Source organism: Cupressus sempervirens, chromosome 7, assembly GCF_028749045.1.
Source record: "Cupressus sempervirens isolate cs-2001-9-10 chromosome 7, ASM2874904v1, whole genome shotgun sequence".
NCBI lineage: Eukaryota > Viridiplantae > Streptophyta > Pinopsida > Cupressales > Cupressaceae > Cupressus > Cupressus sempervirens.
In genome coordinates, this window is record NC_143124.1 from 424,372,715 (window position 1) to 424,389,581 (window position 16,867).

Below are 16,867 nucleotides of genomic sequence, written 5' to 3' on the forward strand. Positions count from 1 at the left end.
AATTTAGTAAAACATTAAACTAAATAAAATAATTTAATTAATTAAACAAATTTCAAAATATTTTTTTAAATGTTACTATTTAGACAAATATTAAAATACTTTCAATACTATTTTATCTTTATTATTCTTTTCTGAATCAATTACCTAATTTTTTAATAATTTACGTATTTTAGTAATTTACGTAACTTACTAATAGACTTGATTCTTTAGTTTTTATTCTTTTCACCTTCAGTGTTGAACAAAATTACAATATAAAACTATTAACCTAATTTAGGTTAGCTGGCCTTATCGTAGGGCCCTCTCTGCACAGTGTTCGAATTGTCTGTTAGTTGCATGAAGTCTTCGGACATTGAATGTAGTTTCCCTACGGAAAGCAAGCATTTACCATGTGATGCTGCACGCATTAAAGAAATTCTGTCAAACTAAGCTTACTTTGCTCTTTGACGCTGAGGCTCAGGCTACATATACAACCGTCTGCTCAGTCGTTTCCCAGATTTAAGCCTTATACAATATTTTCATCTTCATCTCCTTGCTTTTCGTAATCTGTCACCAGTTTACGCATTTGAATTGATAGCAGTAATGAATTCAGATGAACTGAAGATCGACGAAGATCGATGGGTTATTCAAATCAAGGAAAGCTTGAGTGACCATGGCAACGAAGAAGAAGAAAATGAGATTTCTGCATCAATTTTCGGTGTGCCCAAGCAATTTTTGGGTGTCAAACCAGAGGCATATACTCCACAACGCGTCTCTATCGGACCATATCACTACTGGAGATATGAACTGCACGGAACGGAGAGATATAAAGTCGCCGCTGCCAGGAAATTTCTGAAGAGGATTCCGGGTGACCGGAACTTCGAATCTGTAGTGGAAGAGGTGAAGAAGAATGTCTGGCAGATCAGAAACTGCTACGACAAATATGTGGAGTACAAGGATGATACCTTGGCATTAATTATGGCCTTGGACGCCTCCTTTGTTCTCCAGTGCCTCCACTTGTACGACAAACAGCCAAACGAGGCTTCTCCACAGGTGAAGAGTTTGGGCGCGTTTCTAGATCCATCTGGCGAGAGCGCAAACCACAATGAAATATTGAGAGATCTGATGATGCTTGAGAATCAGATACCTTTGTTTCTCCTGCAGAAGCTGCTACAGCTGGAATTAGGTTCTCGGGACATGGCTGAAGAGAGGCTGTGCAATCTGGTAAGCCTTGCTTGTCAAGAGTGGTCTCCATTTATGTTCAAGATACCGGAATGTTCGAGGCTGCGTATAAAAGAGAGGGGCCACATACTTGAGCATCTCTATCACTCCATTGTCCCTACAGTTCCTATGGAAGATACAATGATTTCCAACAAGAGTGAGAACGGGAATGTGAGGTTAGCTGGATCTGTTTTCATCTATTCCGTAAGACGTGCTTTTAAAGCCTTGCGGAAGGCCTTTTCATATGTAAACATCGGACTCGCTAAACTTTGCTCGGCTCTCCCTCGGCGTTCTTTTAAAGCAGCGCCTGTCAAGTTGCCCACGCGCCTTGTTTCCACTTTCCAGAATTTCTCAAATCAGAGCAAAGATAAAAAGCGAGGGGAAAACGCGGAAGAGGAAAGAGAAGATTCCTCTGTGGAAACTCCTCCTACGCGCGACGAACTGGCGATTCCCTCGGTCTCGGATTTATACTCAGCGGGAGTTAAATTCATTCCAACCGATGGAGATCTCAACAGTATTTCCTTCGACCCGGCTACTGCAACTCTTTGTCTTCCAAAACTGAGGCTGGATTCCCACACCGAAGTAGTTCTGAGAAATCTGGTGGTGTTCGAAGCTTCGGCGGAGCCTGGTGCGTTGCTCTTCACTCGGTACATTGATTTCATGAACGGCATCATCGACACAGAAGAAGATGTTCGGTTGCTGAGAAAGAGCGGGATTGTGTACGATCACCTGGCGGACGACGCTAAGGTGGCAAGCCTGTGGAACGGAATGGGTAACTGTGTGAAATTCACCAAAAATAAATATTTGGACCAGGTTATCTCAGATGTCAATGAGTACTATAACATGCGATGGACCGTTGCTGCGAGGAAGTACATAAACAAGTATATATATAAGTCGTGGAAGCTTCTGACTGTTTCAACCGCAGGCATACTTGTGCTTATGACTTGCTTACAAGGTTTTTGTTCTGTCTATGACTGTAAAGGTTTGCGGGGTAGCAGTAGTTATTTGTAGGGCTGCGGGAAATGGGAGAGCTTTTACTCTAAAGGACTTCTAATTCTGCCTCCCTTTTCTTTCCCTAATAATATCACACACCAAGGGACTATTTAACTTTAGTCTAAGAATTAAGCCGTTTTCTAACAGAGACGCCCCTGGTTTACTGTAGAAAGGCACAACGTTTTGCAATTTCACGTTGACGAATTCCTGTGGCATTAGAACACTCCAATTTTCTCTTATAGTTACAGTACGTGTCTTTCAAGAGGAGTGATTCCGTTTCTTTCTATACACTCCTATACATTTGTACTTCCAGTATTCTTTAACAAAACTCCTAGATTTTCTTCGTACCTGTGGAATAGACGCACTTTTGCTTCTTTATAAACATTCAAACTTCCTCACTTAAATCGTGGTATGGAAGGATATCTCAGTTTTAGTTCGGAAATGTTGAAATAATATATATTTTTTAATTTTTATAAATTTTCTTTGTTATCAATTGTTTCAAAATGATTAATAAACGTTTTTGTTGTTTACCATCATTTGTATAACTTAAACAAGTTTATCCAACGTGGCTTGCGTTATTAAAAAATTGCAGGGATGTTGTGGACAGATTGTTGAACATATATTGTGCAGTTAAAAATTCAAATAATAGTCCACGTTATGTCAATCAATTTTTATATTATAATAGTCCACTTTATATAAATCAATTTTTATATTTTATTTTGATTTGAATTTATTTTACATTGAACTTAGTATTAGAGGAGGTGGAAGAATATCATCTCACTGTTTTTATTAAATGTCACAGATTGAAGAAGCAACAACACTAGACAAATCAGTAATAAAGTCGTAGCTAATGAAAGGGAGATATTTAACTTTTATTTTTTGGTGCAAAGTTTGGTCATAAATTATTGTCAAATTCATGTTTTTGATAGTTTAAAGTGTCTATACTAAAACTGATCATAAATTATGTTACTAAATTTGTAGAAAAGAAGTCAAAAAATGAAATCAGATCATAAAAGAGTTTTCCCTAATGCCACTATTTTCAAAATCAAATTTTACTATGGAATAAACTATAGATAATTAAGAGAGTAGAGAATTCTAAATTGTTCAATTAATTAGGGAAGACAATAATTGTTTGTGAGAAAAAAATGTATGCAATCAACAATTAGCATATGAAAGGAAAATCCTCTCTTGAAATGAGACTTGAATATTTTCTAAAATTCTAAAGGGAACATCTTAATGTTTTAATTAAATTCCATTGCAATAGAGTTTAAACCCATCTATACTAGTACAAAAGAGTAACATCAATCTATAAGAAAAGTGACAAAGGCATAACTCACAAGAAGTAAGACTGCCAAATAGAAAGGAACAAGTAACATCAATATATAAGAAGTGAGATCATAGTCCTTAAGGATAGAATAGAATTGTTCAATCCTACCTTATTTAATTTCTAGTAAAAATTTAAAAATGTATTTCATTGAAAAAGACTTAGATATCTCCCACACCAAGTATGACTTCAAATGAATCAAAGCAAACAAACGTAAGCTCCATTATTGATCATCATCAAATCACACCAACCATAGAGACTAGCCACAGTCAAGACCTAATGTTGAGGAAACTTTGAAGTCATCCAAAACTTTTTCAAAAGAGGATACAATATTTCGATATGTTGTTCTACTATTGAATAGGTCATAAAACACACATCAATAAGTATTTCCAAAATTTGAATAGTATATGGTAAAGTACATAACCAAATCAAAATCTAGAAATGAACTATCATAAACTAACAACAAAGCACACCCCTTCATTATATAAAATAATATCGATTGCAATCAAAAACTTAGTTTAACCTTAATCTTTGAATTTGTTAGAAATATTAATTTCTACTTCAATCCATCATTAAATGTTTCTAGAAGTTTAGGTTTAGGTTTAAGTTTAGGTTGTGTCGGTTGTAGTAGTTTCTAGGCTGTACTAGTTTCCAGAATTCTATAGATAAGTGTCTTGTCGGAAAATGTTAAAAATTTCTAGAGATTGTAAACTTGCCTATAAAAGGGAGTGTTGTGTATCTATTTTGCCAATCAATAAAAATATAATCAAATATTGTGCCACAGCACATTCATTGTGTTAATATTTCTTGTGTGCCTCTGCCCTCCCATCAAAGTGGTATCAAAGCCAAGTTCAGAGCCTACTTAGGAAGACAAGTTTTAGAGCTTGGTTAAGAAGAGGTGTTTGAAGGATTGTGTGTAAGGAGGACTGTAGTAGAGAAAGTTATTGTGAGTTCTATAAGTTTCCTATTTCCCTATTTAGGGTTTGTTATATCTATGAATTTTTTTTATCAGTTTCTATCAAGTATAGCTTTAGGGAGTTTTCATGCTTCAATTCCAATGTTCTCTGGAAAGAATTATGATGATTAGGCTTTTAGAATGAAGCTTATATTTGATTCCTATGAGTTATTAGAGATAATCTTAACTGGTTATGCTGAACCTATAGATGAGTCTACTTTAAATGCTAACCAAAAGAAAAATCTTGATGAGAATGGGAAAAAGAGTAAAAATCCTTTGCAGATTATTGGACAAGCTCTAGATGACTTAGTTCTTGGAAAAATTAAGCCAGCTATTATAGCCAAGCAAGTTTGTGACATTCTTGAGACTACATATCAAGGTACGAGCAAGGTAAAGATTGTTAAGTTGCAAGCATTTAGATGAGAATTTGAGAATTTACAAATGAAGGATTCTGACTCTATAGAACAATTTTCAAGTTGTGTTATGAATGTGGTTAATCAAGTAAGAATGAATGGTGATGAGCTTTCTGACCAAAAAGTTTTAGAAAAGATTTTAAGAAGTTTGCCTACTAAATTTGATAATGTTGTGGTTGCAATTGAAGAATCTACAGATTTAACAACATTGTTTATAGATGAGGTGTTTGGATCCTTGTATAATCATGAAGATAGGTTGAAAAAGCATAATGGTAATTCACTAGAGAGTGCTTTCAAAACACAAATGACATTTGGAAAAGCGAGAGGAAGAGGAAATATTGGACTTAGAGGAAGAGGAAGAGGAAGAAAGGAGTCTAGATTCAGGAGGAAGAAGAAATCAATACTCCTATTCAAGGGGAAGCTATAACAACCAGACATCACAAAGGTATGATAAATCAAATATTCAATGTTATTACTACAAGAGGTTTGGACATTTTGCAAATATGAGTAAAAAAAATACAAATTTTTTTGAGAGTAGTTCTAAGACGTTGTTCATTACTTGTAATGTAGCTCAAGAGAGCACAGATGATTTTTGGGTTTTAGATAGTGGTTGCAGCAATCATATGATAGGAAATGAAGAGTTTTTTGAAAGTTTGGATAGATCAATCAAATCCAAAGTGAAGTTAGGAAATAATGAGATAGTGGAAGTGAGTGGAAAAACACAATCAATGTTATAACAAAGAATGGTAAGAAATCTATTTCTGATGTATGCTTTGTACCTAGTTTGAAACATAATCTTATAATTGTGGGGCAGCTTAGTCAAAAGGGTTGTAGAGTTATTTTTGAGAAAAACTTGTGTACTATATTTGACATGCCTCCTAGTAACATGGTGATTACAAGGCTAAAAATGACAAATAATAGAATGTTTCCACTTTGGATGAAGAGCAATATGACTAATGAAGTTGTAGCAAGTTTCAAGGTAGCAAGTCAAGATCAAACATGGATATGGCAAATGAGGTATGGTCATCTAAATCTCAAAGGATTATCTTTATTGCAAAGAAAGGAAATGGCAACAGGCTTACCTCCAATTGAAGCATCATTAAGTCCATGTGAAAGTTGTATTTTGGCCAAGCATCATAAAGAAAGTTTTCTAAAAGGGATGTCATATAGAGCAAGGGTACCTTTAGAAATTGTGCATTTGGATATATGTGGTCCAATGAAAACACTATTATTAGGAGGGAGCATTTATTTTTTAAGATTAATTGATGACATTACTAGAAAGACATGGGTTTACTTTCTTAAATACAAATTTGAAACTTTTGGCAAATTTAAAGATTTTAGGGCTTTTGTTGAGAAACAAAGTGGTTTAGCTATCAAGGTATTGAGATCTGATAGAGGAGGAGAGTATAAGTCAAATGAATTTTTAGATTATTGTAGGGATCATGGAATCAAAAAAAAATTTACTACTAGTTACACACCATAGGAAAATGGTGTTGCAGAGAGAAAAATAGGACAATAATGGAGATGGCAAGGAGCATGTTGAAAGGTAAGAATCTTCCTAATGAGTATTGGGTTGAGACAATTTCTTGTGCTCTTTATATTTTGAAAAGGAGTCCAACAAAGATTGTGAGGGACATGGTTCCACAACAAGCATGAAGTGGTAAGATTCATAGTTTTTCTCATCTCAATGTATTTGGCTATATTGCATATGCACATGTTCCTAAAGAAACTAGAAGTAAGTTAGATGATAAGAGTGAGAAATGCATTTTGGTTGGCTATCATGAGAAATCTAAGGCATATAGGTTGTTTAATCCTATCACCAAAAAAGTCATTGTGAGTAGGGATGATGTATTTAAAGAGGATGAATCTTGGGTTGGAAATATAGATACAAATGCTATAGGTGCTGCAACAATACCATATGATGAGAAGGATAAAAGAGATCATGAAGATCAAGAGGATCAACCAAGTGACCAAGAAGGAACTCCACCACGAAGTCCACAAGGAGATCACTTAGAAAATGAAGTTGAGCATGGAGAATCTTCAAATTCACAAGCAAGTAATAATTCAAACCCTATACTTGCACAATTGAGATCAAGCAAGAAAACTAGAAGGTTGAATGAGATTTATGATCAAGGAAGTAAATTAGATTTGCAATCAAATTTTTCTTTATTTACTCAAGATCCTATATATTTTGAAGATGCAATTAAGGAAGAACATTGGATTAATGCAATGAATGACGAAATAAAATCAATTGAGAGAAATGATACATGGGAATTAGTTGATTTTCCTAAGAACAAAGATTTCATTAGTGTAAAATAGGTTTATAAGACTAAGTTTAAAGCTAATGGAGATGTAGACAAATATAAGGCAATGTTAGTTGCTAAGGGATTTTCACAAGAATATGGAGTTGACTATAATGAGACATTTGTACCTGTAGCAAGACTTGATATTGTTAGAATAGTATTAGGTATTGCAGCTCAAAAAAAATGGATGGTTCACCAAATGGACATCAAATCAACATTTTTGAATGGATATTTGGATGAAGAAGTCTATGTGCAACAACTACCGGGATATGAAATAAGAGGACATGAAGACAAAGTTTATAAGTTAGAGAGGCACTCTATGGATTGAAGCAAGCTCCAAGAGGCTGGTACAGTAGAATAGATTCATATATGATGGGGAATGGAGTCAAGAGAAGCAGCAATGAACTTACATTATATACCAAGATCAATGAACATGGTCATATTTTGATTGTTTGTTTATATGTTGATGATTTGATCTTCATAAGCAATTTATCTATTGACATTGAACCTACATTATATACCAAGATCAACAAACAAGGTCAGATTTTGATTGTTTGTTTATATGTTGATGATTTGATCTTCACAGGTAATTTATCTGTTGACATGTTTAAATCAGCAATGAAGAAGGAATTTAAAATGACAGATTTAGGATTGATGAAATATTTTCTTGGTATTGAAGTTACTCAAAATGACAAGGGAATCTTCATTTGTCAAAGTAAATATGCAAAAGATATTTTGGAAAGATTTAGATTGATAAATTGTAGTCTAGTTTCTACACCTATGGTAGTGGGCAACAAACTTAATAGAGAAGATACTGAGAAAGGTTTTGATTCAACTATATTCAAAAGATTGGTTGGTAGTTTGATGTATCTCACTATTACTAGACCAGATATTATATATGGAGTGAGTTTAATCTCTAGATTCATGGATTCACCAAAGAACTCACATTGGCAAGCAGGAAAAAGGATTTTGAGATATATTGCAAGAACTATGAATCATGGCATTTTGTATTCTACTTCAAATAATTTTTAGTTAGTTGGATATATAGATATTGATTTTGCTGGGAATACTTAGGATAGAAGGAGCACATCTGGATATGCTTTTCATCTTGGGACAAGTGTTGTAGCCTAGGCATTAAAGAAGCAACCTATAATAACTCTCTCATCTGCTGAAGTAGAGTATGTAGCAGGAACAATAGTAGCATGCCAAGTAGTACGGATGCGAAGGATTTTGAAAGATTTGATGCAAGCTGAAGATGGACCTACTACAATCTATTGTGATAATAAGTATGTTGTTGCACTTTCAAAGAACCATGTGTTCCACAAGAGGAAAAAGCACATTGACACAAGGTATCACCTCATTAGAGAGCTAGTTAAAAGTAGAGAAATTAATCTATAGCATTATAGATCAGAGGATCAACTTGCAGATATCTTCACCAAGACCTTACCACAAGTACAGTTTGAAATTTTGAAGGAGGCTCTGAGAATTGTAAACATTAAGAAGTTTTGTAATAGTTGATAGTAGAAATTGGGGGGAGTGTTAAAAATATTAATTTCTACTTCAATCTGTCATTAAATGTTTCTAGAAGTTTAGGTTTAGGTTGTCTTGGCTGTAGTAGTTTCCAGGCTTTACTAGTTTCCAGAATTCTATAGACAAGTGCCTTGTCAGAAAATGTCAGAAGTTTCTAGAGATTGTAAACTTTCCTATAAAAGGGAGTGCCATGTATCTATTTTGTCAATCAATAAAAAGGTCATCAACCATTGTGCCGCAACACATTCATTGCATTAATATTTCTTGTGTGCCTCTCTCCTCCCATCAGAATTCTTGAGTACAAGTAATTGATCACATTGAACTCTTTTTCCTTGTAGCCATATCTTCCTATCAAATATCTTTAAATACCATAGATCACTACTAACTTATATTCATGCATCGATTAGTGCAAGCCCCAAATACTGGTTGCTTAAATAGTTTAGAACTCCAAGACTATTACCATGGAATCATCTTTAAAAAATAGCATTTTGATGTCCCCTTAATATCTATCAGCAATTCAATCCTACCAAAAACATCTGACCATATGAATGCGTCACTTACCAAATATTTTTACACCTGATCCATTCTTTAGGCACACTATTATTTGTTGATTTGAGAGTCCATCTTTAATATTTGTACAATCATGGCGAACATGCTCCATACCTGCACTTGTTTGTTTCATAGAAGCATTGTGCCCTTCACACAGTTGGCAGTTCAGCGTGGAAAGACTGCATCTTGGGTCATCCCGATACCTTTTCGAATTAGCTATGCTTGGTTTACAATCAATTTATTGAAGTTATGAGATTATTTGGTTAGATAGGATATGCGAATTTCCTTAATACTTCACATTTAATCATGACTGGGATGATATAAAAACTTTTATTCTATTATCTTTATTAAAACAGTTTACTCCTACCTTGACTACACTTTTTTGATTAGGCTTCTTCCATTAAAAGACATACAAATTTGTATAAACCAACCACCAACCTAATAAGTATCATGAAACGATTACAACTACTTTTCCCATCAACCAACTTACATTGATTTATGTTGTCAACAAAGAGTTGTTAACTCTACAACCACATACCTTAATCAGAAATTGTGTACTACATTTGAATAATTATTAAGAGACCTTTTATGAATATTGTCTCATAAAATGGAAAGTAATTTCATATACCAAGTGACCCATCATATTCTTCTGATTCTTCTAGTGTTCCTATACCAATGTCTCCCAAAAAATAATTCTTCAAGAGGTTTTCAACCCTAGCAAGAATCTTACAGTAACTTACCCTGAGTTTTGACTCTTTAAAAATGTCTACATCCTCCATTCCATTATAAGTTATAGGTCAAACAATTCTTTCAATTTTGCGAACAATTGCAAAACTAGTGTATTTTGGTTACCATCAAGAATGATACTATAATTTTTCTCTAACGTCTCTATCTGATGGTCTCAACATTATCAACAAGTTTCAGTAGTAGAGTACGATAGTTTCTTACAATATTGTTGAACAACAAATGCATTTTCAACACCATGTTGACACTAATTAAACTGGTTGAGCTTGGCATCCTCACTAGCTTCACCCAGAGATGTATATTTGGAGGATCTAGCAACTTAACTACAATAATCTAAAATACTTCTAAGAAACTAATGTAATTTAATAATTGGAAAAAATATTGACAGGATCTTATTGAGTAGCCAATTTTTCTTTGTATAAAGCTTTCAAAGTTCCAATCTGCACATCTCTCTCGGCAGAGGATGAGGATTGAGGATTGAACATCTTCTTCATAGCTGCAGAAATCCATAAATGCTGATACTAGGAGAGAACAAAAAGGAAGGAAAAAAATCTATTCTTTAAGATGTGTATAAAAAATTAAGATAACATAGTGATAAAATGATAATAAAAACAAAGCATAGAGAACAATGGAAAAAACATAGGGCAGAGTTAAAATAAAATTAACAAATATGGATACTAAAGCGACAGAATTTTATTAACAAGCACACTACAATATATATATCTAACATCCATATTTGAGGAGTCTTGTCTTTTGCAGACTTCCAACAGGCTTCTAGAGAAGCTACTATGAAGAGAGAAAGATCTGGAGCCAGGCAAATATTTTTAGAATTTGCAATAAATGTTCAACTACCGATCACTATTAATAAACATTATTCTAACACTCCCCCATAATGTTTATTTTGTGGGGATAGGAATGTGCTTGAGTTGTAATAGATCTCTAAATTTATTAAATTTTACAATAGACAATGCTTTTGTAAATATATCAACAACTTGATCTTCTATTCCACAAAAATGAAGCTCCACCTCTTGACTTTCAATTAGATCTCAAACAAAATGATGATGCACTTCTATATGCTTGGACCTTGCATGATATACCAAATTTTTTACTAGCTTGATGTACTTTGGTTGTCACAAAATAATGTAGTTGGAGAGTCTTGTGGATGGTTTACTTCTTCAAGTAATCACCTAAGCCACAAGGCTACTTGAGATGCCTTTGATGAGCCAATATATTTTGCTTCTATTGATGAAAGTGACACTGTTGATTGCTTCTTGATGCTCCATGAAATTGGTCCTTATTCAAGATAGAAGATATATCTTGAAGTTGATTTTCTATCATGAATGTCACCTACATAATTAGAATCTATGTATCTGATTAAAGTAGGCTCTCCTCCATATTTATATTTGATGCCAAATTGGTAAGTACCCTTAATATATCTTAATATTCATTTTGTTTTTGTTCAATGTTCAATGTGTGGATCTCCCATGTACCTGGATACAATACCAACCACAAATGTAATATTTGGTCTACTTATAGTAAGATACAAAAGATTTCCAACAAACTGCCTGTAAAATTTTCCATCCACCTTCTTTTGAGTAAGGTTAGTACTCAACTTCAATCCTACTTCACATGGTGTATTACACTCATGTTCACGATACTAGAATGTTCGAGTCTACGTATAAAAGAGAGCGGCCACATACTTGAGCTTCTCTATCACCCCATTGTCCTTGTAGTTCCTATTGAAGATACAGTGATTTCCAACAAGAGTAAGAACGAGTATGTGAGTTTAGCTGGATCTGTTTTACTCTATTACGTAAGAGATGCTTTTAAAGCCTTGCGTAAGGCCTCTTCATATGTAAACATCGGACTCGCTAAACTTTGCTCGGGGATCCCTTGGCATTTCTTAGAAAGCAATGCCTACCAAGTTGCCCACGCACCTTGTTTCCACTTTCCAGAATTTCTCAAATTAGAGCAAAGATGAAAAGCGAGGGGAAAATGTGGAAGATGAAAGAGACGATTACTCTGTGGAAACTTGTCCTACGCACGACGAACTGGCAATTCCCTCGGTCTCAGATTTATATTCAGCGGGAGTTAAATTCATTCCAACCGATGGAGATCTCAACAATATTTCCTTCGACCTGGCTACTGCAACTCTTTGTCTTCCAAAACTAAGGCTGGATTCCCACACCAAAGTAGTTTTGAGAAATCTGGTGGTGTTTGAACCTTCGGCGGCGCCCGGTGGGTTGCTCTTCACTCGTTACATTAATTTCATGAACGACATGATTGGCATAGAAGAAGATGTTCAGTTGCTGAAAAAGAGCGGGATTATCTACAATCACCTCGTGGATGACGCAAAAGTGGCAAGCCTATGGAATGGAATGGGTAGATGTGTGAAATTCACAAAAAAAAAAATTTGGAACAGGCTATCTTAGATGTCAATGAGGACTATAACACGAAATGGAGTGTTTCTGTGAGGAAGTACATAAATAAGTATATATTTAGGTCATGGAAGCTTCTGACTGTTTTAACCGCAGGCATACTTGTGCTTGTGACTTGCTTACAAGGTTTTTGTTCTGTCTATGACTGTAAACGTTTGTGGGGTACCAATAGTTATTTGTAGCGCTGCGGGAAATGGGAAAGCGTTAACTGAAAAAGAGGACATCTAATCATGCCGTCCCTTTTCTTACCTTTAACACACAGACTCTAATCCTACTATCCCTTTTCTTCCCTTTAACACACAGACGCCCCCGGTTTATTGTGGAAGGGCACAATGTTTTGCATTTTCGCATCGACGAATTCCTGTGGTATTAGAAAACTTCAATATTTTTAGTATAGTTACACTACAAAAGTAGTGATTCCTTTTCTTTCCATATACTCCTAGATTTTCTTTGTACCTGTGGAATAGATGTACTTTTGCTTCTTTATAAACTTTTCTAACTTCCTCACTTAAATCATGGAATGGAAGCATATAACAATTTTAGTTCAGAAATGTTGAAATAAAAGGTGTGTGTATATATATACCTTTGTTACCAATTGGTTCGAAATGATTAATAGATGTTTTTGTTGTTCTTCTTAATTTCATGAATATATGAAACCATCATTTGTACAACTAAAGTTCATCAAATGTGGCTTAAAATATATTATTAAAAGATTGCAGGGATGTTGTGGAAAGATTGTTGAACATATATAATGAAATAAATTTTTTATAATATAATCCACTTTATGTCAAATGATTTTTATATTTTATTATATTTAACTTCATATTAGAGGAAGTCAAAGGAGATCTTCTTATTGTTTTTTGTTTTTTTAAATGCAATAGATTGTGACAGATTGAAGAACCAACAATAACACTAGAGAAATCAGTAATGAAGTCTAGTTAATGAAATGGAGATTTTTAAACTTATACTTTTATTTTTTGGGTGCAGACTTTACCGATAAATTGCTGCTAAATTTATATTTTTTTGTAGTTTTAAGTGTCTATATTCAAACTGATTATAAAATATATTACTGGATTTCTAGAAAGGAAGCTAAAAATGAATTAGATCATAAAAGAGTTTTCCCTAGTGCCACTATTTTCCAAATCAAATTTTACAATATAGTAAACTATAGACTGAGAGTAGAGAATGCTAAATTGTTCAATTAATTAGGAAAGACAATAATTAGTTCCGAGAAAAAATTAAATAATGTCAACAATTAGTATACCAAAGGAAAGCCCCTCTCTTGAAATGAGACTTATTATTTTCTAAAATTCTAAACTGAACATCTTACTTTTTTAATTAAGTTCCATTGCAATAGATTCTAAACTCATCTATACTAGTACAAAAGAGTAACATTAATCTATAAGAAAATGTTGTGAGGTTTTCATACCATCACCCCAAAATTTTGGGGACCCCCTTTTTCGATCACCTTGGCAATTTTTTTTTGAAGTTGTCCAAAAAAATTTTGATTTTTGTTTTCTAAAAACTTTAAGTCTTGGACACCTTCAAGCTAGAAGGAAGAGGGTTAGATTTATTTTCACTTGGTTTCAACTTAATTTTTCAGAACAACTAATTTCATCCTTTGGCCAAACAAATTTCAAAAAATAACACTTGGTAGGATAAAATTGTAAATCATGTACTTAGACTTTTTTTTTGAAAATTTGGATATAATTGTATAACTTGAATAATTTTCAAAAAATGAAATTTGTGTTAGATTTAAGTTTTTTTTGAAAAATTTTGAAAACAAATTTTGGTGAGAAAATCAATTTTGTGATGATGAAATCAATTTGCAAAATTGATTTTAGACTCTAGAGAAATGATTTTTATTTGTTTTAAAAAATTAAAATTTCTTAGCAAAATTGATTTGAATAAATTGCAAAAATTGGCTTTAAATGGATTAACTTTGCCTTGGAATTTTGAAGTCTTTAATGAAATTAGTAATATAATATTTTAAAATGGCTTTTGGCTAGCCAAAATCTGATTTCAATGACATATTAATTCGTAAATCATCATTAAATGGAAACATTTAGCATCTCATAAGGCAATATTTACTTTGTTTTTGCGATTTTGGTCTAATTGGCAATTTAAAAAAGTAAATTTCATCTTGGAAAAATCCATTTTGAGCTAAGCATTTAATTGGGTACCACTTTTGTGTTCAAATTAATATATTTTTTGGTCCCAGGTCCCAACTGGCCAGTTAGGAATGATAAGGAAGTGGGGTATAAAAGGAAACTCTTTCCCTTTATCTCCTCATTCCTCACTCCTCCTCTTTGGTTCTTAGGCAATTTTTGACTTGGAGCAGCTCTTTGGGTTTTGGCAAATTATCTTGGAAGAGTAGATTTTCATTGCTAGGTGATTTTGCTTGAAATTACAAACATTTTTAGGCCTTGGCAATTTTTTGTGGAGGTAGATTTTTGCATTGTTGGGCAAGTTTTCTTCTTCTATCAGGACTGTGATTTATGCCCTAGGTGACTTGAGGGGACACAGATTTAAAACTTTTCATTTTTAGGCAATTTTTGCAAAGTGTAATTTTTGCTAGGAACCTACAATTTCTGCCCTAATTTGGGAAATTTTATTTGGAGGAGGTTATTGTGATCAAAGGTCTAATTTTTTGGGCAAATGGTGGATAGTTTCAAGGGATTAAAATTCTGATTTTTTTAGCTAGGAGATCAAGATTTGCAAGGGATTTAAAATTCTTAAGTCTAATACTAAATTCCAAAAGAAGAACTAGCTATTGGTAAATGTAACTTCAAATCATCTAGAGTTGAAAGGGGTCCTTAAGTGGATTTCTCTCTTTCATTCTTGTCTAGTTTTGTTTCCCTTGGTTCTTCTTGCATTCATCGTCTACCACTTCATCATCCCATCCTAGGTTGAAGATTGAAGAGTGATAAGGGTAAAATCCATGATAGGACATTTGGAGTGGTAGAATTAAGCCAGACTACCCTAGGATTGAAGTTGGGAGATATAAGTATAGTCCATCCTAAGAAAAAGGTGAAGTAGAAATAAGTGGTAGTACCACCTCTAGTTTGAAGATTGAAGATTGATAAGTGTAGTGATAGGACATTTGGTGAGGTAGAAATAAGTGTAGAATCCATCGATAGAAAGAAGATTGGAGATCAATAAGGGTAGTCCATATCACTTAGAACAAAGGCATAGAAATAAGTGTTTAAGATGGTAGATGTTAGTGCAAGCAAGAACCCTAAAGGAACAACAAGAAGAAAGAAAAAGAGGATATGATGCCCAAAATAACTTTCTTCTCAAAAATGAGATGAATAATTGATACCAATGTCAGTATAATAAATATGATATAGATAAAGGACAAACTAAAGGAAGGACAATCTCCCTTGGGAAGGAAGATATATGCAACACCTTTTCCTCCTACCATGCCTTGTCTAGAGTTGGTTATGGAGTGTGCATCCAAGTTTGATCTTATTAGTAAATCCATCTTTTTTTATGAAGGGAAGAGGGTGTTGGCCAACATTGGCGGTAAGCGATTGAAGAAGAATTTAACATTCCCCAATACAAGAGCATGATAGTGGTGATGATGATTTAGGAAGCCAAGTCATTTCAGGATAACTAGAAGGCTTATTTCATGCATCTAAAATAGGATTAGCTACATGAGGGAAAGAAAGGAGTAACCAGATCATCGAGGCTCATATTGGTAGATTTCATATCACAATATGGTGATCTCATTGTGCTTTTCAATTGTATCATGGGCCTAGCTCAAGGCATGCAATTTGTAAACTGGATGTACTTCTTTATTGATAAAATTGAAAAAGGAAAAAGAAGATTTGATTGGGCTAGGATCATAAGTGAGAATCTAGAGTTTCAACTTAGAACTATACAAAACCAAAAGCAATTCTACATGGGATCCTATATGTTTTACCTAATTGCTAAATTGTATAAAAGTCTGGGACTTAAGGCCTTGGGAGAAGTTGGCAATGGGCCACAGTAATATTTGGTGCATGAATGTTATCCTTAGATTAATTTTCACAACAACAAGGATTACAAGATGTTTTGTGATGCCTTTTCGATGAAGACAGTAAGGGTATTACAAGGGACACTTGCTAAGAGACTCTCATCAGAAGTAGAAGTGAAGATAATGAAATATGGGAGTTGGTTTACCCAGTTTCTATAATTCACTACATTAGAGTAGTAGGAAGCATAGTTTTTCCTATGGGGCTTCAAGATACCCACCCAATTAGGTAGTTTTGATGGAATTGGCTAGGCAACTTGAGCATTATGATAGAACAATGAGAAACAAAGGTAAGATAGGGATTACTTTCTCATTTGGAATTGACAATGATAGTTTCCCCTATTGGGTCGCCTTTGTAGCTGTGGAGAAGGAATTGGAATGGTATCATCTAGGATGGTACATAGCA

General features: G+C 34.0%; 1 pseudogene; it reads left to right on the forward strand.

Moving 5' to 3' along the window:
- The first annotated feature begins 494 nt into the window (after nt 1–494).
- Nucleotides 495–2,537, forward strand: LOC149547347 (putative UPF0481 protein At3g02645 pseudogene; annotated as a pseudogene).
- The last annotated feature ends 14,330 nt before the right edge of the window (nt 2,538–16,867 follow it).